We start from the raw sequence: 24,989 nt of genomic DNA, 5'->3' as shown, positions 1-24,989 counted from the left end.
CACAGAAAAATACAAAAGCTCTGAATGGCTCTTCAAGATAAGTAGATCTGTAAACCACTTCAAAGAGGATGAAAAACATTTCCCCTTAATTCCAGTGCAACTGAGGCTGGGTTGAGAGTGCTTCTGAAGCCAGATTTAAAGATAGGTAGTTAGTATAATTAGGTAAATTGGGTCTAAAATCAAGTAAGATAAATAAAACGGAGGCCATTACAGAGAATGGAGTCCCCGAAACTAGAGCAGCACTTGGGGAAATTGAAATGTTAATGTCCCCAAGGCCCGAAGCCCATCCTAAGGAAATGTTAAGGAAGCAGCTCCCAGCAAACAGGGAAATGCTAATCAAAAGCAGCCCCAGGCCCTTTCTGCCCAGATTACTCCTCTAGCCCACCTATCTCCCACCTTTTGGGCCTTCCCACCTGCATTGGATCACTGCAAGATAAAGGGAAACAAGACATAAATGTGGGAAAGCTGAAAGAAGACCTTAGCTATAAAAAAGGGAAGACCTCCCCCTTCCATGGATTCTGCCTTTTGGGTCCCCTTCTTCCTCCGAGAAGTCCTTTCTGCTGTCCTTTAATAAAACTTCTACTTTCCACTCTACACTTGCCTCGGCGAGCTTCTCTGGTGTTATATTTCAGCATTTGGGGAAGCAAGGACTCCTCACTGGTAAACAGCGGTAACACTTGACCATGAATTTAGAACAGCTGTCCCTTCAAGGATGCAAACATGAAAGGAGGAAGACCCCCCCCCCCCAGATCAGCCCTACTCAGATGGAGAAGTCAGAAAAGGGATGTGGGTCCCATATATGAGTCTCATCTATGGGAGGCTGCATGATATAGGTCCACTTTCCCCAGGTGGACTAACTCCATTTCGTGTGACCAGTGCAGCTGTACAAGGTGCAGCTGTCCAGGATCCCCATGCTTGAGGTCTCAAGCTCTGTGGGAAACATCTTGGAATCTCAGTAGTTTTTCCTTCATGTGAAGTCTTTGGGGGTGAGGGGCGGGGCATGTACCTCAGCCTTGCTGCTCTTGTTTCTCTGGATCCTGCTTTGTTGCCTTCTGGGCAACTTTTTGACTTCTAGCTCCTCTTCTTTGATGCACCAGATTCTACTCAGCTTCTCTTTTTTCCTCTCCTGCCTGGTGACCACTGCCAGTTTTCACCCAGCAGGGGCTTGGGCACAAGTCTCAGAGTTGGGCATGCTATCCAGTGGTATACTGGGTGAGATATAGAAGGAGCTATCCTGTCCTGTGCTGACAGCACCCTGTGGCTAGAATGAGCCTCTTGCCTACTCCCAATTTAGGGGCTAAGCAGCTCTGGACAGGCTGCAATCCCTTGTCAGTTGCCCATTCTATGAGTCTGGAAGCCAGACATGTGGGAAGTGGAGATTGTGTTCCCCATGTCTAGCCAGCACAAGATGAATTGGTGTGGCAGAGGGTGGCAGGGTGCTCTCCAGCACCTGGTGGGAGTCTATACTTGCCTGGCAAATATACCTGTGCCCGAATGTGTGTGACACTAAATAGCAAATAACAAACAGCATGACAGATCCAGAAAGAGATTGCAGAAGAAAGGCTAATGCTTATTTTAGTACTTTTAACATTTACTTCCATTTCTAGCATTTTGAAGAAGGGATCCCACATTTTCATTTTGTACTGAGTCTCACAAATTATGTAGCAAGCTCCACCTATCACTATTTTCATATCCCAAAATCCAGGAGTGACATGTCTCAATATTCTGTATTACAGGGAGCAAAAGGGAATCCATACAAAGATATTGCCTTCTATTTAAAAAAATTTTTAAATGTTTTTTTAGTTGTAAAGGAACACAATACCATTACTTTTTATTTATTTATTTTTATTTGGTGTTGACAATCAAACCCAGTGCCTCACACATGCTAGGCAAGCACTCTATCATTGAGCTACAATTCAGCCCAGATATGACCTTCTTAGAGCACTAGGAGCAATGTATTCACAGGGTGGTATTAACTGTTTTTGAACATTGCATTTGCAGCCTACCTCAGATTTTTAATAATGAGTTCACATTCAACAAGTGAAGATGTAAGAGATTCCACTGTTTTCCAGTGCAGCCATACCACTAATAAACTTAAGAACATCTAACTTAGGTCTAGAGAAGAAAGAGGGAGTCTGGGAGCATCCAGGTAGATGGGGAGGTGGAGGGAGATGCTCTGTGTAAACTTCAACTGATAAATTCCATACTCGGATACTTCTGTGTTGGTAGGGGTCTCATCTCATGAAAATTATTATGAAAATTCAGACCATGCCAATGGCAGAGATTTTCTTGGTGAAGCAGAATCAACCCTTAAAAAATATGCACTGTCTTCAATAAGATGCAAAAACATACGGACTCTCAGAAACAGGACCAGAGATGCACATTCAACAGACAGAGATGGTGAGATAAATAAAACTAGTGGTTTCCCAAGAAAGTAAAAATGCAGTATCAGAATTTAGATCTCCACTGGAGAATGCAAATAGCAAATCTGACATCACCAAATGTTAAATCAGCAATTTTTATGATGAATTTGAGACATTTTCCCATTCTGCAGAAGCAAAGGTCACAGAATGAAAGGGACAAGAGGACAAAAAATGAAGACTCAACTTTAAATCTATGATAATCAAAGTTAAATTCTATCATATGCTTGAGCTGAGAATAGGGGCAGGTACCTGAAGTACTGAGTACTGATTACTGAATAGTAGGAAGGGTTGGTGAGGCATGATTACGTGTTTAAAACTATGGAGACAGCTCAAACTCATCCAGTCAAAACATTTCTTGACTGCCTCCCACTCAAAATCAGTTTGTCTTTAGGTTTCTTTGAAGCCTGAAAAGCTATAAGAAATTGACCAATAGATTTTAAGGGGGAAGAATTGAAAGCAAATGATTCTATTTTCACATGGGTTGTTAATTTTGTGTAAATGCAAAAAGAAAATTGTATCTTATGAAGTCTTCAGTACTTACCATACCATCCATACAACCTACTCAAAAAAAAAAAAACAAAAACAAAAAAACCACCTCTAAGATAAATAAAACTCTATTTAATTCAAAATTGGAGAAACAGGAATGTTAAATTTCTTTAAAAAATTGGCAGTTAGATTTGAAATCACTTAAATTTAGATATCTAGATAATTATAAATACTCTTTAGCTACAAAATGAAGATATGAAATATAAAAAGAAATGTGAACTATAAAATGTAAAATAAGAAAACATTTTGAAAGGAAATGCTCTAAAAATAAGGCATGATCATACTTTAGAAATATTGTCTTAGTATAGAAATCCAAGATTATATCAACAAAGTGCCAGAATGGACTGGGAAAACAAAAACACCATAATGCTTTTAAGTGAACATGGGGAGAGTGAAAAACAGCTAATTCTTTAGGATTAAATCAAACAAAAGAATCCACATACTGTTGACAAGAGACATGTCTAAAACAAAAGGTCACAGAACATTTTAAACACAAAGTGAACATTTTAACTGGAAGTTAAGAATGGCAATATACTAACAAAGTAGAATCTTAGGCACAAAGCAATTTTTACAAGAGTGGTTATTTTGTATTAGTGGTTATCTTAAGGGCATAGCGATGATGATGATGATGATGATGATGATGATGATGATGATGATGACGCTGTTATAAAAAACAACACTTAAGGGGATAAAAGGAGAATTATCAATCTTACAAGGATAAATTGATTAAAAACACAACATAAGGGAATGATTTAACATTATTTTGTCTTGGATAGATTTAGAAGGTAAAAAATACATTATGTAGAGCAAGTGAACAATACACACAGGAAGATCTCAAATTGTTAACCCATGCTTCAACATGGGAAAGGAAGGGAAACCAGGAAAATAAATTTTTTTACTTTGTGATTAATCTGCCTTTCTAAGACCAAACATTGTGGTTTGTCACTGGGGACAGTTGTAAATACCTAACCTCTTCCTCTTTCTTTCTTCTTCTTTTTCTTTCTCTTTCTTTCTTTCTTTATTTTTGGTGAATTTTATTTATTTTCTTCAAAAATCCTACAAAAGAGCAAAGTTAAAAACCAAGACCTTGGCAAGCAAGTGAGACCTTTCACATCCCAGGAGCCCTCCCCCATTCCCATGTCCCCCAGCTGTGTCACTGCCACAGTTCACAGGGATGGAGGGCTTGCTACTTCTGCCCACCACCAAACCCCACAGGGGAAAGAACCACTGCCTAGCAATCCCTTCCCCCCATCTCTGTTCCTCAAGCTGATCCTGGTTGCAGAAGGCCATGCATGATAAGAACTAGTGAGATCTAGCAGGAGTTTTGAACCCCAGAGGGCCAATGTTGGGGTGTAATCTGTGAAGGGTACATCCTCCTTTGGCTTGGTTGCCTCTAAGAATGATGCTGGGCCAGTATCCCACTCCCAGAAACCAGTTTAACACCCTTAGGACAAGGAGGAGACCAGAGGCCAGGGGTCTCAGCTGGAAGATGAGCTTATATTAACAGTGGGGGGGGGGCAGTCAGATTTGAAGGGGCAATGGCCATTCCCATGCATGAAGAACCAGCATCAGATCTGGCTGGTCTAAGCCTTGAAATTCCTGATGAGCTGCTCCTTCTGGGTTTCAGCTAACCTCTCTTAAGTCTTAGTACACTCTTAGTACACTTAGTACCTTCTGGGTGGCATTCAGCCTCTTTCTGATAAAGACTTTTTTTTTTTTTTTTTTTTTTTTTTGAGAGAGAGAGAGAGAGAGAGAGAGAGAATTTTTTTTAATATTTATTTTTTAGTTTTCGGCGGACACAACATCTTTATTTGTATGTGGTGCTGAGGATCAAACCCAGGCTGCACGCATGCCAGGCGAGCGCGCTACCGCTTGAGCCACATCCCCAGCCCCTGATAAAGACTTTTGATGTCTCAAATGGTACACAGGTTCCCCTTTTTGTCCTCAAGGCAGCATGTGGGCATATGGCCAAGGAGTGTGCAGCTTTCTCAACCACTCCATGCTGCAGTGAAGGTGAGATCCTCAGGTGTGGCTGCTATCTGTGAACTCTCCTCTGTCATCTGGTCTTGTTGGTCGCAATCTTGCCTGCTGACTTTCGCCCTTAAAGATTTAATCTGTTGTTAATGGTGGGTTGGCCTCTTACTGCCTCATGGCCCCTGGCTGTCTGCTAGCTGATGCAGCCCCACCTTGGCTCTTGGTGGGTCTGTGAGCCCACTGGAATTCTCACCTTGACTTCATTTACCCCATCTGGACTACAGCCCCTGCCACGGAGCTGTCATCACATACCTTGGCCACAGTAAATTCTCTCTGGTCAAGTCACCCAATCTCATTTATTTCTGCAATCCAAGGTGGTTTAGCAAAGACAAATAGCATGGCCTTCTTCTGTATGCCTAGTCTAGTTGAAAAAATAATTGAGGAGCCATTAGGTTGAGATAGCTCCAGTGTTCTGGGTTCCTACATAAGTAAACTGAAACCCAACTCCGAGTACCTTAAGCAATCAGAAACCACCAGCTATCCTCTGACTAGGAACTTTCCATTTTAACCAATCAAGCAGTTTCTTCTTCTATTTCTGGGAGTAATTTATAAACTTTTTCTTCTCATAATCCCTTGGTGGAGCCCAAATTGCCTGTGGTGTGGTGATGCTTGATTTGTGAACTGCTGTTTGCTCAAATAACTCTAAAATTTTAATATGCCTGTTTATCTTTTAACATAGGTCAGTTTGCCAAGACTCAACTAACCATATGACCACTTAGCCAAATTTAATTTACTTATTTACCAGAGACTTGTTTCTTCATCCTTTTTCTAAAGATTACTGCAAAACTTCTAGAGGTATCTATGAAATTTTAGTTGACAGGCTTCCAATTTATCTTTATAGCATTTTTAGTAATAGTCAATTTGCTGAAACCTAAGAGTTATATGTTGGTTTAGTGGATAGACTAATGAGTTAGGAAAGTCCATTTCCCTTTAGCAATTTTAGAGCCTAGGGTTAATTTCTTTATTCTTTCTCTGTAATTTCACATTTATGGTGAATAAATACCAGATTTAGGGTACTGAACTTAAAATAGAGCTCATTTAGAAAAAGCTTATAATTTACTTTTTCATTTTAATAGATTTTGTTTTTCAATGCACACTATAAACAGCAAAAAAAAAAATAACTTTAATAACCATGGTGTTCCTCTTAATGTTTCTTTTGAAAAGCAAAACATTGTGTATCAAAACAAACACAAAGAAACTTAAATTTCTCTGAGATTTTGACATAAGCAAAACAATTTTTAAAGCCACTGATGTTTATTTTTCAAGCTCAATGTGGTGGCTTTCAGGGAAGAAGAGTGCAGATGATGCAAATGTTAGCTTTTGTCAATTGCCAGTGCTATTTAGAAACACACACACACACACACACACCTTAGTACTTGCTGCTAAGAAGGATCAGGATCGTGTGCTGTGAGCTTCTCTGACCTCACACAGCACACTGGAAGTCAACTGATACATTCAGGACTCATAAGCTACTGATGAGGTGACTGACTAAAGGAGAAAGATTGGATTTGAAGACAGATTTGAAACTCAAGAACAAAGTTTTTTGGTTAAAAAATAAAATTGGACATCATCACTGAATAAGAATGTAAAAAATAAAAATGCCAAGAATTGAATTTATCAACACCAACAATTAAGGAATTAACTAAATGAATGAAAGCACAGAACTGATAGGAGGAGAAAATATGAGAGGAATATCAATAGGGAAACAGGGCTGGGGTAGTTATATATATATATATATATATATATATATATATATATATATATATATATATATATACACACACACACACACACACACACACATATAAATATATTTTAAAAATAGGAAAACAGAGAAGAGAGGCAACGCAGAGAACCTCAGGGAAAAAACAATGAAGAGACAGGTGCATAGAAAGACAAAGTATAAATGTTTGAAGAAGTAAGAACAAAAGAGGGTTTGAAATGCAGACAGAGACAGCAGGTCTCTGTCCTTGGAGGAAGAAGCTTGGAGAAGGATGACGAAACTTTGTGCTCATCTTACTTTAGCTGTCAGTGCTCTTAAACAAGTGTGGACACCCAGCGAGCTGTGCAAACAGCTGGAGACTCAGGAACGTTCAGAGCTGGGCTGCTCTGCCTCCTGTTTCTTGGTGTTTCTACTCTGGTGAAGCCAACTCATTCTCATCTTGGACTCTGACACTCTGAACCCAGATTTGATTCTAGAACGTTCTGCAGGCAGCTAATTATAACTCTCCCTCGGGGCTCTTTTCACTGTTAACTCCTCTAAATGTACCCTGACTTTCTATCGTGGCTGACAGTTCCCCTCTTCTTTCCTTCTGCCACTCTTCATTGGATTATTCATTTGTTTAGCTAACATTTTTCAAACAACTACAATGTGCCCTAACAAATTTAAAATCCAGGACAATGGGGACCTTAAATATCTTGGTGATTTCGGTATCCAGTTCTGGCATGAGCATGTGTTCAGTCAACCCTGAAATGAGCACTATAAAAAGGATTAAGATAAAAATTTTATTTTCAAGAATTTTATAAAAAAAGTGGGAGATCATCATTTATTCAAATAATTATGCTGAATAATTGTTTAATGAGAGAGAGAGAGAGAGAGAGAGAGAGAGAGAGAGAGAGAAAGGAAAGAAAATCTGGAAGTGTGGCATCACAGAAGCCAGGGAAAAGTGCCTTTCTAAAAAAAAAAAAAAAAAAAGTGACACACAGCAAGAAGTGGACTAAAAAGAGTTGATTGAATTAAACAATGAAAAAGTCAGAGACCTACCAGTAAGGAAAATTAGATTCATTCAATGATCACTAAAAATGCTAGGTAAAATATAAGAAAACTCTATCATTTTAAATGCATCACTGAGCTAACAAAACAGAATATGCACAGATTAAAAAATTAAAAGTGAGCATGCCTGCCATTTTTTAAAACACCGAAACAGATAACATGTATCTCTGTTGTTTGAAGTTAGAATACAAGCACTGTTGATGAAGTCAGTGTCTGCAAAGGAGACTGAAGGTGGCTTATGGGGACTGGGAATATTCCTTCTCTTGATCTAGTGCTGATTACATATATGTGTCCAGTTTGTGAAAAATTCATCCAATTTTCACGTATATTTGGGATATTTACACTTCTCTGTATTTTTCAATAATAGTTTATTTTTTTAAAAATAAAACAACCAAAAATAAAATGAGAATCCAAGGAGATAAGTGATTATCCAAACTGGCTTTGGACTGAAGGGTAACTCTTCCATCCTTATAATTTTCAGATTTAGTTTTGATGACTGTGAGGGCGACAGAGAAACTCTGGGGAGTCCAAAAGGCAATTCCCTATGAAGTTGGGACCACAAAAGATATACCTTCAGTGAAAGGGAATTAGAAATAAACTTGTAGCCTAGGAGGGGCCTCAAGAAGACTTTCTTATCTTGATGTTGTGTTTTGTTGGGAGAAATAAAAACATCCTTTCTTGGAAATTTGTAATGGGAGCCTCACCTCACATGGGTTTGCAATGTGACTATACTTGTTGTGTGGTCCCCAAGCTGAGCATTTAATTCAAAGTTGAAGTGCTTGCAGGACATCTGCAGGGGTGAGCACAAATCCTCTCTGAGGGAGTGCCACTTCTACACCAGCCTCAAAGAATTTCTATGGGTAAAATCCCAAAGAACAAGAGCTTAAACCAAAGAGCTAGCATACAATGTGCTGTGCCGTGAGAGTGAGTCAGCAGAAGCTAAAGAAAGCAGAACCAGACTGCCTCAGACTGGGTACTGAAATTATTAGATATAAAATGTAAAAACAGCAGAGTTTAGGTCTTTTTTTTTTTTTTTAGTGTACTGGGTGGCTGCTTTACCACTCAGCTCTATCTCCAACCCTTTTCATATTTTGTTCTGAAACAGGGTCTCACTATTTCTTTTTTGGGGGTAGGGTTACTGGGGATTGGACCTAGGGGCACTTAACCACTGAGCCATATCCCAAGCCATTTTCATATTTTATTTTGAGATGGTCTCACTAAGTTGCTTAGGGCCTCAATAAATTACTGAGGCTGATCCTCCTACTTCAGTCTCCCATGTTGCTAGGAATACCGGCATGTGCTAGTGTACCCAGCTGCAAAGTCTAGTTTAAGTTTAGCTTAGTTTATTTAGAATGTGAGCAAGGAATAGAAGACTTTAAAACCAAAAAGATCAAGTAGATCTGAAAAGGAACTAACTCGAATTTTAAAAGAATAACATAATCCGTATAGTAATTATAATGAACTCACTGTGACATTTGTCAGGGCAGGGTCATCAGAGGGAAGGGGGCAGAATCCAAAGCTCAGCCAGTTGAAGAGTTCATGGCAGTGTTTTCCTGTATGTACATAATATTCTACAACTTAAAAATATTAAGTTGGTGGGTAGGAGTGTAGTTCCGTGGTAGAGTGCCTGATTAGCATGCACAAAGCCCAGGGTTCGATCCCCAGCACCAAATAAATAAATAAATAAAATGAAAGTAACGATAAATAAGGATAGTAAATAACCAGTAAGGGGGAAGGAAAAATTAAGAAGTGCAGACTATACTAAGTGCAGACTATTTCTAGTAACTTTCAGCAGTGACAAGACACAGTGATGGGGAGGAGGGAGGAGAAAGAATCTTTTCTTCCATCATCCTTTCTCACTAATCCTGGATTTGACTAAAGGAAGCAGAGAGATGGAGCACAGGGAGGGAGAGTGGGAAGATGCTGGGAAAGGGGAAAAGAGAACAGGAATTAGAGCAAGAGGAGAGTTGAAAGAGAAGAGGCGAGAGGGACCACCATTGAATAAATGGAGCAACCCCCGTCCCTGTGCTGGGCTTCATAGCAATGGAATAATAAAATGGTGAAGAGAAATAAGGAACACAGGACACACATCCTAAATCCATCACCTTGAAAATTAGCATCATATTAGGATATAATGTTTTTCCACTATAAATTAAAGAATTTCATTTAAGAAGTTTTAACCCTACCCTAATATGCTCTCTACTTTCTTGGTAAACTAGAAGAACAGGATTTGAACCTAATCAAAACTGACATGTTCCATTCTGCAAGGGTCACATCACTACCTCTCAAAAATAGAAAATATAAAGTAGGACACTCACTTGTCATCCTGAATTACTTTACTTTTTTTTTCCTTTTAAACATAGTTTAGACCTCTTGAGAGCTGAGCCTAGGATGAGCTCTCCTACTACTGGAGTTCATAAATCTGTAAAATATAATTCATGAGTTTGAAATGCAAAGGATTAAATATTTATTTTATCCAATTACTTTGAATGCTTTTCAAAGTCAGGTAATTTTGAAGAAGCACAGTACATATTTTAAACTTAAACAAGTGTGTTCATTTTAGCTCTTTTCAAAACAGCAAGTCAAAGTATTTTTCAAATTAAAAAAAAACAAGCATAAGTATATAACTAGAAGCAGTTATTTCTCAACTCTAGCAATTATTCTACTATCTTCCTTTAGGATAATCGCTGCATTTTCTCTACATCATGCTTTTGCCTGAAAAGTGGTCTGACCTAGGGTGTTATTTGCACAATGATTTTTTTTTAATAATGCAAGTGTTATTATCCAACCCATAGTGGCCTAAAAGGAATGAGGTCATTTGTTGAGCCCTATACTGAACAGCCCAGAATTTAGCCTGGCTTCAGATGTGGCTTGATTGAGGACTCTAAATGAGTTCCTAGCTTCTATCTTTGGGGGTCAGTGTTCCCTGTAAGTCATCCTGTAAACCTCCCATGGCACAAGGTTCTGTATTGTGGACTTTCAAGGCTCATGACCTCACGCCGTCAAATATACCTCCCGCAAATGTCTATGTAAACCTTATTGGTCTGAATACTTATGTGTGCACCTAAGATGGATTGATGGCAATCTGGATGGGTCAGACTGCTTAGTTTAATCCAATCATGGCCCATAATTCTCAAGTTTAGGTCAGGAGTTTATCTCTCCTAAGTAGCATGGCTGATAAAAAGAGAGGGATGATTTTCAAATAAAGTTTGAGCTACAATTAACTCATATTTCAGGAGAATGAATAGATGGTAAGTGAAAAATAATGGATGATTTGGGCCAAGAATTGGTCAAATCTGGCTATAGAAAATCTATTGAAGTACTGGGCATGGTGGTGCATGCCTGTAATCCCAAGTATTTGCAAGGCTGAGGCAGAAGAAGTTCAAGGCCTATATCAGCATCTTAGTGAGACTCTCTCTCAAAATAAAAAATAAAAAAAGCTGGGGATATAGCTCTGCAGTGAAGCGCTTCCCTAGCATGTATGAGGCCCTGGGTTCAATCCACAGTAAATATACACACGTGCTCACACACACACACACACACACACACACACTGGAATTTTCTCTCATTTTGAGGTCTTCCACTTTCACACCCAATTCTCCTATTCTTAGTTAGTATTATACCCAAGCCTATCCTTAACGTTTTTAAAGCAAGGACAATTTTTAATGTGTATTTGGCATTAGCTAACATAGTCAATGAAAATCAATGAGCACCTAGGGTTTTGTCACTTGGACATATTAGTTTACATTGACCTGGAAATAGTATTTTTTTAATGTAAAAATATAGAGAGAATAATATTGACTGAGGTAAATGCTACTTAATATAAAATAGTAGAGCACAAAATCTTTCACTGTTCGTCAGTATTATGGATTTATGTATTTTCAAAATCTAATGCCATCAATCAGGATTGAATGTTTAATAAAACCAGTTTTAGAGGTGACAAATATGATAAAAAGTATAGAAATATGTTTACTTGTTATGTATTTGATTAAGACACAAATTTCTCTCTTTGCCATTATCCTTATACTCATTCAGGAAATATTCAGTATCTCCTGTGCTCCAGACTCTGTTTTAGGAGTTGGGAATATAAAATTAATGCTTATTATATCATTTAAAGTAAAAATAAGAAAAACATTATTGTTTTGATGGATTATAGTTAAGGGTATATATAATTATATATTATAGCCAATATAACAGATTATATATATGCATATACATACATACGTTTATTTATTTAGTGATTATTTCCAGTGGAGCAAGGATGATTACTTAGTTTCCAGGCACTAAAATTATGCTGACAATTTTCTCGATTACCATCCTTTATCCCCAGTGGAGATTACTTGAATCACTAGTTGATAGAGGATGTATATTTTTTAAATTAATTAATTTGCTTGTTTTAATTTTTATATATGACATCAGAATGCATTTTGATTCATAGTACATATATAGAGGACAATTTTTCATTTATCTGGTGTACACAAAGTAGAGTCAGACCATTCATATCTTCATACATGTACCTAGGGTAACGCCATCCATCTCATTCCACCATCTTTCCTACTCCCCTGCCCCCTCCCTTCCCCTCCCTCTCCTTTGCCCTACTCAGAATTCCTCCATTCCTCCCATGCTCCTCCCCACCTCCATTATCCATCAGCATCCACTTATCAGAGAAAACATTTGGCCTTTGGAACCCTGTTATACTTTTATTATTCAAGTTTAATTGTTAAAAGTTCACATATGTTAAACCATCTTACATCAACACAAATCAGGAGTCAAACACATATTTCTTATAGTTAATCTATTTTTTTTCCCTTAAATATTTGAGGTTATAAAACTTGGGCCTGGGAAATCAGATTGAAATAAAACTATGAAAAGATGTCTAAGCCTTCTGATGGAGCCAATCATCTGATTGGCAAGTGTCCACTTTCAATTTTCTCCTGCTTGACCAGAATCCTAAATTTTGCAATGTCCTGTCCTAACAGAATTCTTGTTTTGTAAAGAAGCAGAATAGTGTGGTGGAAAAGAAATGGTCTGTGAGTTCTGATTGCTTGGGTTGGAATTCTGCTATGTTTGCTGTGTGATCTCAATCTCCATCTCTGTTTTCTTATCTATAAATTGAGGACAATGATAAGACCTGCCTCAAGGGTCTGGCCTGAAGTTTAAGTGAATTAATACATGTACAGTGCTTAGAACTGTGCCTAGCACATAAAAATAGTTATGTGCCTGGTTAAACACACACACATACACACACACACACACACACAGAGAGAGAGAGAGAGAGAGAGAGAGAGAGAGAGAGAGAGAGAGAGAGAGACAGCAGTAATTGCTCATGTTTTATGTAGTCAAACTGGGCTAATAATGACTTTATAATTCCTTTATGTAACTATAAAAGAATATTATTTGAACAAGCTTATTCACTGAGGGCTAAAGATAAGACTGGATATTTACAGTACCTGTGAATTTTCTTCTCTTCTGGTTGTCTCTTAGAACCATTAAGTAAAATTGCATGTAATGGATATTTTAGGATATTTGTATGCATTCCTCAACAAATTAACCATGGGTATAAATATCCATAAGGGACATAAAAACAAAGAGGATAAGAAAGATCTCTTTCATGTTCTTGTGATAGTTTTTCAGTTATTTTTTCATTTTTGAACACATGTTAGTACTGGGAATAGAAAGACCAGAAGGAAGCACTTCACCTTCTTTCGAGAAAAAACAGGACACTCCGGGAATCAAGCAATGAAGGAAGGAAGAATGTCATGATACATTGGGAGTCTTATTCTTCATTTATTCCTGATATATGAACTTCTAAAATACGTGATATTTCTCAATCACATCTTCCCAGAAGACAAAGAGTCCTGAAGAATGAAAAAAACAGAATGCTCAAAATGTCATGAGCACCTGGCCCTCCCACACCAATGAGCACAAAGAGTTCTTTAAGAGAAACAATTCTGCCCAGAATATAAGAGATGGATATTGTGGACCTGTGTTAACACCAACTAACTCTATGACTTTAAGGGAGTTCTGAATTTATTTTTCTAATTTGTAAATGTAATGGTGGAAATCACTTTCATTACTACTTATTTGACTTATAACGTTCTAATTTTGCTTTCTTATTTAGCAATGATTTAACATTTCAGCAATATCTTCTCCAGGTAACATAATAACGTGATATCAGTCCATTGGAAGCCACACCTGTCATATTATCCCATTTTATTATATTATCGAAAACCTGCAAATATCTGCAAATATTTCAATATGTCTTTAACAAAAATATTAAATTTTAATCATAGTAAATTAACAAATTTGAAATTAATTTTTAACATGAAAATATTATTATTCTCTTATTTTGTACATCTTGTATTATGTATCAGTTTATTCTAATTTGAATAGACCTTTATAGAAAAATGTTTGTATAAAGGTGAGAGTAGATAGCAATCCAGTTATAATTTATCTTATCATTTTTATTCTTTTCATAAATTACTATTAAATAACTCACATGACCAGAAAAGGCCTATTTTACAAGAAATGTTCTCATTTGCAAGGATATTTATTAATAAATTATGATCATATTCATAGTTGATAAATTTTAGTGTTTATTCCTGAACATAATAAAAAATACACTTTTGTATAAGATTGTGATACAAAACTGTAACTTCTAATAAAGTGTTAACTGATGCACGGTTTTTACATTTTCATTGTAAGGTCTGAGGGTATCAGTTCTTTAACTTTTGTATAAAATTACTTGTTTTTACTCTGTAAGTAAGTACAGTTTTCTTCTATAGAAAGTAAATATTTATTAAATATTAATGATAAAGTTATAAGAAAGAAATCCAGTACAATATATTTTATATTTTACTTTGTTTTGCTGAAACCCAAGAATGAGAATTTTCCAACATAATATTTTTTCCTCTTAATAAGAAAAGTGGTTTGTTGTTAATATTAGGCAAACCCCTGTGTGAAAGTGGATTTGATGCATGCTTTTGAGACCAGATCCCTTGCAAAAATATTTTATCTCTCTTGAGTCAGAGAAGTGCTGTTTAATTGTGTTCTGCACAAGAGACATTCAATCCATTTTGACAGGTTCACTAGTCTTGCTTAACTTTGCAGTGTCATTTAGTGGCCCAGAATGAGATGTATAAAAACCCCAGGTCCAAAATAGATTGCTAAAAATTAACTTCCTAGCCAGGTGCAGTGGTGCACACCAGTAATCCTAGCAGCTGGGGAGGCTGAGGCAGGAGGATCGCAAGTTCAAAGCCAGTCTCAGCACTTTAGTGAGGCCCTAAACAACTTAGTGAGACCCTGTCTCTAAATAAAATATAAAAAGGATTGGGGTTGTGGCTCAGTGATTAAATTCCCTTGGGTTCAATCCCTGGTCCTCCCAGCCAAAAAAAAAAAAAAAAAAAAATTAATAGCCTTAAATTTTTGAGCTCTTGATTGAAATACAAAGTATCTACTACTTAGATTAAGTTTTTGTAGCAAAACAAATTGATTAAAATAAATGGAAACATTCTTCAGCCTCTAGTAGTCTTTTTAATTCTTTTTTTAAAAAGATATTTATTTATTTTTTTAGGTGTAGATGGATTAAGAATACACTTATCATAAGGGACAAAATTATACATGGGAGGGTTTTTTTGTTTGTTTGCTTGCTTTGTTTATTTTTAAAAGAAAAATTTTAACTTTGTTCTAATTAGTTCTGCACAATAGCAGAATGCATTTTGATTCATTGTACACAAATGGAACACAACTTTTCATTTCTCTCGTTGTCCTGGATATAAAGTTGCATCACATGTGCAGTCATACATGTACCTAGGGTAATGATGTTCATCTCATTCCAACATCTTTCCTACCCCCATTCCCCTACCCTTTCCCTCGATCCCCTTTGTCCAGTCAAAATTCCTCCATTCTCCTCATGCCCCACGCCGTCTCCCCTGCCTCCCATTATGGGTCAGCATCCACTTATTACAGAGAACATTTGGCCTTTGTTTTTTTGGGGGGATTGGCTTACTTGGCTTAGCATGATATTCTGCAACTCCATCCATTTACCTGCAAATTCCATAATTTTATTTTCTGTTACTGTTGAGTAATATTCCATTGTGTATATATACCACAGTTTCTTCGTCCATTCATCTGTTGAAGGGCATCTAGTTGGTTCCACAGTTTAGCTATTGTGAATTGAGCTGCTATGAACACTGATGTGGCTGTGTCCCTGTAGTATGCTATTTTTAAGTCCTTTGTGTATAGACCGAGGAGTGGGATAGCTGGGTTAAATGACAGTTCCATTCCAAGTTTTCTAAGGAATCTCCGTACTGCTTTCCATAGTGGTTGCTTTGTTTATTTTTTTAAGAAAATAAATTATTTTTATTTGATATGTGTTTTTCACAAATCTTATAAAACTTTAACCTGTTTATAAAAATTTATGTCATTTCAATTAATTATTACTTACAACTGATAATATCAGTCATATCCTTAGTTGGAAAGACAGTGGTTTTATTTTCAGTCTTTTCTCAAGAAACATATTCTTGTTTGTGTAACCATGCAGTTACAATTTTTTAGTATTCTTTAGTTCTCTACACAAGTCCATATTTCCTTCTGGTATAATTTTCTTTCTAGAAGAACTTCCTTTATGGTCTCTTATAACACAGACATATTGCTGACAAAGTCTTTTGGCTTTGGTATGTCTGAGGAAGTATTTTGCCTCCATTTTTGAAATATGTTTTGATGATTACAGTATTTTAAGTGAGCAGTTTTTCTCTCACTTCTTTAAAGATTTTTCTCTACTCTCTTCTTAACATGCGTTGTTTATGGTGGGAAATCTGATGTTAACCTTACCTAGGGTCCTCTGCGTGTAAGGAGTCCTTCTCTGGTTGCTGCAATCTCCTATTGATCATTGGGTAGGAGAACTTAGATTATAATTTGCCATGAAATAATGTTCTTCACTTCTTGGATTTGAAGTTGCCTCCAAATACTGATTTCTTCACAAAGAGGTACTAATACCAGGAACTCTTATAGATAAAATATCCAAATAATGCTACAAAATGGCTAGAATATATTAAAAATTATTTTATCCTTTGGGCAAAGATTATATAAATTGCCTACTACATTTAGAAATCTGTGGTTTTGCAGAGAATGGGTTTATAACAGGGTGTTTAGTCAAAAGGTATTTTCAGGACAGGAGTAGGACAGATTTTACTACACATTTTGAAGATGTTGCATTTAGCTACTTAAAAGGTATTTTTCATTACATGAAATAGTTGAACAAATATCTATAAGACCCTGTAGAAAGTAGCATAACTTCAAGTGACAAGGACTTTTCAATTTATAAGAATCTCTGAGTCTTTGGAAAAACTATATTGCAATAGGAAATCTTGAAAATTTCCTATTCTGATAGGGCTTGAGATAGAGAAAAGTTATTGCAAGATTTAAGTTTTATACAAAACCATCTGGAAGAACCACAGAACAAAAACAGAGCATTTTCTCTTTTAACACAAGGATGAAACAGACTTTTTTTCCAATCTGCTCAGCCTGAAAAGTGACTTTGAGAGACGAGCAAAACTTTGAGAGTTACAGTCTGGTCTTGCAGTTAGGGAGAGATTACTGTTGTGCCCTAAGGGAAAGTTGGGATTTCTGTGAAGGAAGAGTATCTTAATATTCACAGAAAGGCAGTGAACATTTTGTTGCAGTTTTCAATTCATTACATATGTTAACAGGCTTATAATTATCCTAAGTATGGATGAAAATAATGTCATTTTAGTTGAAAATGAAATCTGTGTGTTTATCTCAAGTTTGATCTACAGTTGAGTAATCATGCAGCAGAAAAACAGGCACCAGTTTCAAGTTCCTTCAATCTTTATATAGTTTCCAAAAAAAATAGAGATACAAAGGAGATGTAAGGTCAATACACATGTATAATAACAATAACTGCTAGGCTTATATTTAAACTTGATCATATTAGTTGGGAGGAAAATGATTTTTTTAAACATTTATATAAAATGTGTATTAGGATTTAGTTTTATTCATATTCTTATGGTTTTAATAGCTGTACTAATCACATAGTCTGAACTCAAATCACACACTTATCTAATATTGTTGTTTTCTAGATGGAAACCTGGAGAGGTACTTATTAGAACTACTTTCTCTAAATGATCTACTAGATGTTTTATTTTAACTTACAATGCCCTGAGCTTACCCACATTAATGAAAACTTTTTTTGCGCGCTGGCAATCTATTCCAAAACTACTCATCTGAAAATACTCCACTGCCAATGGTGGTAATGTCATCATTAATTAATTTTCTCACTTATAAAAACAAAACAATAACCTCCCTTCTTACCTCACCCCATCCAATACTACTTATATCTCAGTTCCTATTTTCATATCATATCTGCTATCAATTATAGAAAAACAAAAGATCTCAAACCTCAAATGATATCAAGACCAGCCATGATATCTTATTTTTATAAGTTTTTCTAGTTGGCAAAAGACTGTCTGATGATCAAAACGCTCACTTTTGAACAATATTATTATCTACTGTAGTGGTTTGCCTAATAAGTAAGCCCAGATTCATATGACTACCTAGTACTTACAACATTAATGAAACAGGGAGATTGTTCCTGATATCAAATGATATTGTACTTGTCTGGGATCAAGTGTCACTGGCCAGCCATGGGCTGTGTGTGTGAGCTGTGAGCATTTTGAGTGCATGAGTGGACTGGACTGACTGCTGTGCAGTCTGGGCTGTGCACTCTGTCCTTTTTGCTCTCTCTGCCTTTTGATCCCACGTAGCACCTGAGATGGGTGTGACTGCCAAGATGTGACGGCCCACAAGACAACAGGAAACTAAACTCAACCCTCTGAAACCTGACTCGCCACCTTATTTGGAAAGAACATTCCATTGAACCTCCCTTTGTGTGTCCCTCTATATGAGAATAAAGAATTCAGGGGCTGGGGTTGTGGCTCAGCGGTAGAGCGCTTGCCTCTGTGCATGCAAGATCCTGCGTTTGATCCTCAGCACTACATACAAAAATAAACAAGTGAAATAAAGGTGTTGTGTACAACTACAACTAAAAAATAAATATTAAAAAAAAAAGAATTCAGGTGGCTCTCTCTCTTTTTCCAATGGGCCCCTTCAGAATTTTGAAAAGATATTTCTGTGAGCTTGCATGCTTTCTTCACTGTTTTAAGTTATTGGTACAGCTAGCTCTTGTGAACCCAGCTTACATCACCAGCTTGGTTAGATGGTGGTAATCAGGTAATGAAGCTACTTTTTAGGAAATCACTACCTGGCTGAACGGGGTATTATTGAAGTTATAACAGCTTAATTTTAATATCCTTTGTTGACACCTGTATGTTTTAAAAAGTCAACATGGTAGTAATATAATGTGATGAGCTGGGCTGGGTAGAGAGCTTGCCTAGCACGTTTGAGGCACTGAGTTTGATCCTAAGCATTATTTTATAAAACTATATAAATAAAATAAAGTTATAAGAAAAATGCAATGAGCTACAGAAAGAAATCTCCAGAATATAAAATTAAGTATTTGTATTAGAATATAATTCAGAAAGCACTTTGGGGCTTAAAATATACTTTCTCTACAAATATCTCTTGTTGTATGCATTGCTAGAGAAAGACTACAACCATTTTGTTGACTCCAACTCATTCTAGTTCCTAGAGACAATATCTGCCAGTAATGTCCTAGTGCCTCCATAGAGAACAGTCATTGAAAGCTTTCCCCCTTTGCTTATAGCATTGCTGTCACCTGTGAAGGAGCTGAGGCTTTGCCATCTCAAACATGCCAAATTGGTTTACTGATTAAGCTGAAATCACTTCAGAATTGACTTCAGAAAGGACTCTCTGATGCATATTTTCCTACAAGCAGCAAATCATAAAGACTCTTGTGGGAGGAATGTCCTTTGCATACCAATACTAGAAAGTAGCTTTGATTACCAGAGACTGGCAATGGGGGCTGCAATAAGCCAGAATAAACAAGCTGTTACAAGTAACCCTTATCTTTCACCAGCTTCTACACCTGCTCCCATCACCATGTATGGCTTAATGACTTCCTAGAATTTACTATCTCAGTCCAGAGATCCATTTGCTCGGCTATTCCTTCATGACAAAAAAACTATAGTTTTTTTTTCTAAAAAGTAGAAATGCCATAGTTTTCTTCTTTTATCATGCTTTAGTCATTTCTTCTGATTCCATTCTTAGGCAGATGTGCATATAAAATTAATAAAACTCACATGTTTTCTTCCAAAGAGGCCACCTAAGAACTCAGGGGGGAAGATGGTGCCCCATGCTAGGAAGGAAGCTCCTGCCCTTCCCAAAGCTGAAGCCAAAGCCAAAGCTTTAAAGGGTAAGAAGGCAGTGGTGAAAGGCTCCACAGCCATAAAAAGAACACAATCCTACCTTACCTACTTTCTGGTGGCCCAAGACATTGTGGCTCTGGAGGCAACCCAAATATCTTCAAAAGAGAGCTCTCGGGAGAAACAAGCTTGACGGTTATGCCATCATCCAGTTTCCTGTGACCGCTGAGTTGGCCATGGAGAAGACAGAAGACTACAACACACTGTGTTCATTGTGGATATCAAGGCCAACAAACACCAGATCAAACAAGCTGTAAAAAAGCTCTATGAGGGCTGGGGTTGTGGCTCAGTGGTAGAGTGTTCCTCTAGCATGAGTGAGGCCCTGGGTTCCATCTTCAGCACCACATAAATAAATAAATAAATAAATAAATAAATAAAGTATTATATTATTAAATATTATTTAAAAAAAGCTCTATGACATTGATGTGGCCAACATAGATGTGGCCTGATCAGGCCTGATGGAGAAGGCATATACACATTGGACTGGCTCCTGATTATGATGCTTTGGATGTTGCCAACAAAATTGGGATCATCTAAACACAGTCCAGCTGTGTAATTCTAAATATATCCTTTTTTTCCAACATAAAAAAAGAAAAGAAGACAAAGGAAGTAGAGTGTATCTCTCTGTCCCTACACAGGCAAAATTAAGGTGCCTTTCACTTATGAGTGTTATATCTTTAATATGAATGATAATTGCTTATAAAGCACTGGTGAAAACAATAGCATAACAGTGAAAAGTATTATACCACTTACTATAGAATAAACAACACAATTAAAGTGTTAGTGAAATTAAATTTAATCTAAACGGGTCTTAAAGCACAGCAGTTTAGCAATGTACTGTGTACAAAACAGAACCAAGAAACTAGCCATAAACTGCAATGATAGAAATATCCTGTCATCAGTGCATCTGGGACTCAGTTTAATCAGGGGTATAACCTTTAAGCATATTAACTAAAAATGGACTCTGACATGACAGACATCAGTGCCAAGGCTTTATACCTCCCTACCCCCTTTTTATATAAAGTAATACATGTATTTATTATATATGTATATTTATAGTAATAACCACAGCTGGGGAGGTAGCTCAGTGATAGAGTGCTTGCCTAGCACATGCAAGGCCCTGAGTTCAATCCCCAGCATACCTTCAAACCCCTACCCCCAAAATCATAGTTCAACTGGAAATTTCTTTCTTTGCTTTTCTTTCTTTCTTTCTTTGCTTTTCTTTCTTTCTTTCTTTCTTTCTTTCTTTCTTTCTTTCTTTCTTTCTTTCTTTCTTCCTTTTTTTTTTTTTTAGTACTGGGGATTGAACTCAGGGGCACTTGACCACTGAGCTACATCCCCATATCTATTTTGTATTTATTTAGAGACAGGGTCTCACTGAGTTGCTTAGTGCCTCACTTTTGCTTAGGCTAGTTTTGAACTCAGTACTCCTGTCAGCCTCCTGAGTCACTGGGATTACAGGCATGCACCATCAACTGGCAATTATAAGCAAGTTAAATATGAACAGCGTAATGTTTGCAATTCAAAATTTAATAATTTTGATACCTAATTTTTAAGGCCATTTAGAAGGAAGATTTAAGGGTCAGATTACTTGAGTTCAAATCTTAGTTTTGATACTTAATTGTTGTATGGCTTTGATCAAATTACTTAATCTCTTCTATGCCTCAGGTTCTCCAAATGTAAAATGGGAATAATAATAATACAATGTAGAGTGATGGAAGGGGTTAATTAATAAGGCCAAACATCTGGAACAGTGTTTGGAAAACTAGAAAAATCCAAGCTATCATGAATATAAATATTTATTCCTATATTACTTTAAAAAAATTAATTAAGTTATTCTAATATGTTATACATGATAGCAGAATGTATTTCAATTCATAGTACACATGTAGAACACAATTTTTCATGTCTCTGGTTACACACAAAGTAGAGTCACATCATTCGTGTCTTCATACATGTATTTTAAGTAATGATGTCCATCTCATTCCACCATCATCCCTACCTCCATGCCCCCTCTCTTCCCCTCCCTCAGCTTTGTGCTATCTAAAGTTCCTTCATTCCTCCCATGCCTCTCCCATCCCAATTATGGATCAGCATCCACATATCAGAGAAAACATTTGGCATTTGTATTTTTGGGATTGGCTTACTTCGCTTAGCATAATATTCTCCAACTCCATCCATTACCTGCAAATTCCATGTTTTTTTTTTCTTTTAATGCTGAGTGATATTCCATAGTGTATATATACCACAGTTTCTTTATCTATTCATCTACTGAAAGGCATCTAAGTTGGTTCCACAGTTTAGCTATTGTGAATTGTGCTGCTATAAACATTGATGTAGCTGTGTCCATGTAGTATGCTGATTTTAAGTCCTTTGAGTATAAACCGAGGAGTGGGGTAGCTAGGTCAAATGGTGATTCCATTCCAAGTTTTCCAAGGAAACTCCATCCTGCTTCTTTCCATAATGGTTGCACCAATTTGCAATATATGAGTGTGTCTTTCTCCCCACATCCCTTCGCCAACACTTATTGTTGTTTGTATTCTTAATAGCTGCCATTCTGACTGGAGTGAGTAGTTTTGATTTACATTTCTCTACTTGCCAGAGATGTTGAACATTTTTTCATGTATTTGTTGATTGATTGTATATCATCTTCTGAAAAGTGTTCAGTTCCTTGGTCCATTTGTTGATTGGGTTATTTGTTTTTCTGGTGTTAAGATTTTTAAGTTTTTTATATGTCTTAGAGATTAGTGCTCTATCTGTTGTGCGTGTGGTAAAAATTTGCTCCCATTATGTAGGCTTTCTATTCAACTCACTAACTGTTTCTTTTGCTGAGGAAGAAGCTTTTTAGTTTGAATCCATCCCATTTATTGATTCTTGATTTTAATTCTTACACTATATGAGTCTTACTAAGGAAGTTGGGGCCTAATCTGACAAGATGAAGATTTGGGCCTACTTTTTCTTCTATTAGGCGCAGGGCCTGTGGTTTAATTCCTAGGTTCTTGATTCATTCTAAGTTGGGTTTTGTGCATGGTGAGAGATAGGGGCTTAATTTCATTTTGCTGCATATGGATTTCCAGTTTTCCCAGCACCTTTTGTTGAAGAGGCTATCTTTTCTCATATATATATATATATATATATATATATATATATATATATATATATATATATATATTTGACAATTATATTTTAATTGTCAATGGACCTTTATTATTTTATTTATATGCACTCTGAGAATCAAACCCTGTGTCTCACACTTGCTCACCTACTGAGCCACAACCCTTTTTCTTTCAATGCTGAGTGATATTCCATAGTGTATATATACCACAGTTTCTTTATCTATTCATCTACTGAAGGGCATCTAAGTTGGTTCCACAGTTTAGCTATTGTGAATTGTGCTGCTATAAACATTGATGTAGCTGTGTCCATGTAGTATGGGTCTTTTTAAATCCAATCCGCAAGTCTTTATGTTTTTTGATTGGTGAGTTTAAGTCATTAATATTCAGGGTTATTATTGAGACATGATTTTTTATTTCCAGCCATTTTTGTTTATTTTTAATATTTAACTTGACTTGATTTGTCTTTTGATTGGTTTTTCCTTTAGTGTAATACATCCCTTTGTGATTTGCATTTCCTCCTCAAGGAATATTTTGTCGAGGATGTTCTGCAGTACAGGCTTTGTAGTTGTAAATTCTTTTAATGTTTGTTTATCCTGGAAGGTTTTTATTTTTTTCATCAAATCTTAAGCTTAATTTTGCTGGATATATTCTTGGTTGGGATCCATTTTCTTTCAGAGCTTGGTATATGTTGTTCCAGGATCTTTTAGCTTTCAGTGTATGGGTTGAAAAATCTGCAGAGATTCCTATTTGGCTTCCCCCTATACGTAATCTGATTTCTTTCTCTTGTGGCTTTTTCCTATATTACTTTCTTTGCCAAGGGATTGACTCAACTAGGTAGGCACAAATTCACCTTAATATCTTTAAAATACCTGATGGTTCCTGTGAATCATATCTTGCCTATATAAGTGATAAAAGCCTATTTGATGTTTCTTTTGCTTCCTAATCCTTGACAAAACTTTATATCTGGTGTATCACTGAATACTTTTGGTGGGAGATAGGGTATGGTTATGAAGTGAACTGTTTATCCACCAAAAAAGTTATGTTGAAGTTCTAACCCCTCGTATACCTCAGAATGTTGCTTCATTTGGAAATAGGGTCTTTGCAGATTTAACCAGGTTGAAATGAAATTGACCCTAATTCAATATGAGCTGCATCATAATTAAAAATGAAAATTTGGACATAGATAAGCACAGAGGGCATATATGAAAATGCCCTGGGGGAAGATGGTCACATGACTGAAGTGATTCTTCTACAAGCCAAGGAACACAGGATTCCTGGTAAACATCAGAAGCCAGAAAAAGGCAAGAAAAAATTCCCCTTCAGAATGACTATGATTTCTAGCTGCATAACTCTGCTCTTGGCATAGATGTTCTTCAACCCAGCTCTTGGCATAGATGTTCTTCGACTTATGTTGGAATTATGTCCTGATAAGCAATTGTAAGTTGAAAATATGGTAAGTCAAAAATGCATCTAAAACATCTACCTTATCAAACATCATAACTTATCCTATACTAACTTAAATGAGTTCAGAACATTTTTATTAGTCTATTTTTGGGCAAAATTATCTAACACAAAAGCTATTTTATAATAAAGTGTTGACTATCTCATGTAATTTGTTGAATACTGTACAAAAAGTGAAATAAAACACCTTTGTACAGGGACTCACCATTAATGTACAATAAGTGTATACATAAAGTATGGTTTCTACTGAGTAAAAGTGGGTTTTGCACCAACA

Source organism: Marmota monax, unplaced genomic scaffold (assembly GCF_021218885.2).
Source record: "Marmota monax isolate L192 unplaced genomic scaffold, Marmota_monax_Labrador192_F-V1.1 WCK01_AAM20220418_F8-fsc00002, whole genome shotgun sequence".
Lineage (NCBI taxonomy): Eukaryota > Metazoa > Chordata > Mammalia > Rodentia > Sciuridae > Marmota > Marmota monax.
This window is presented reverse-complemented; position numbering follows the sequence as displayed.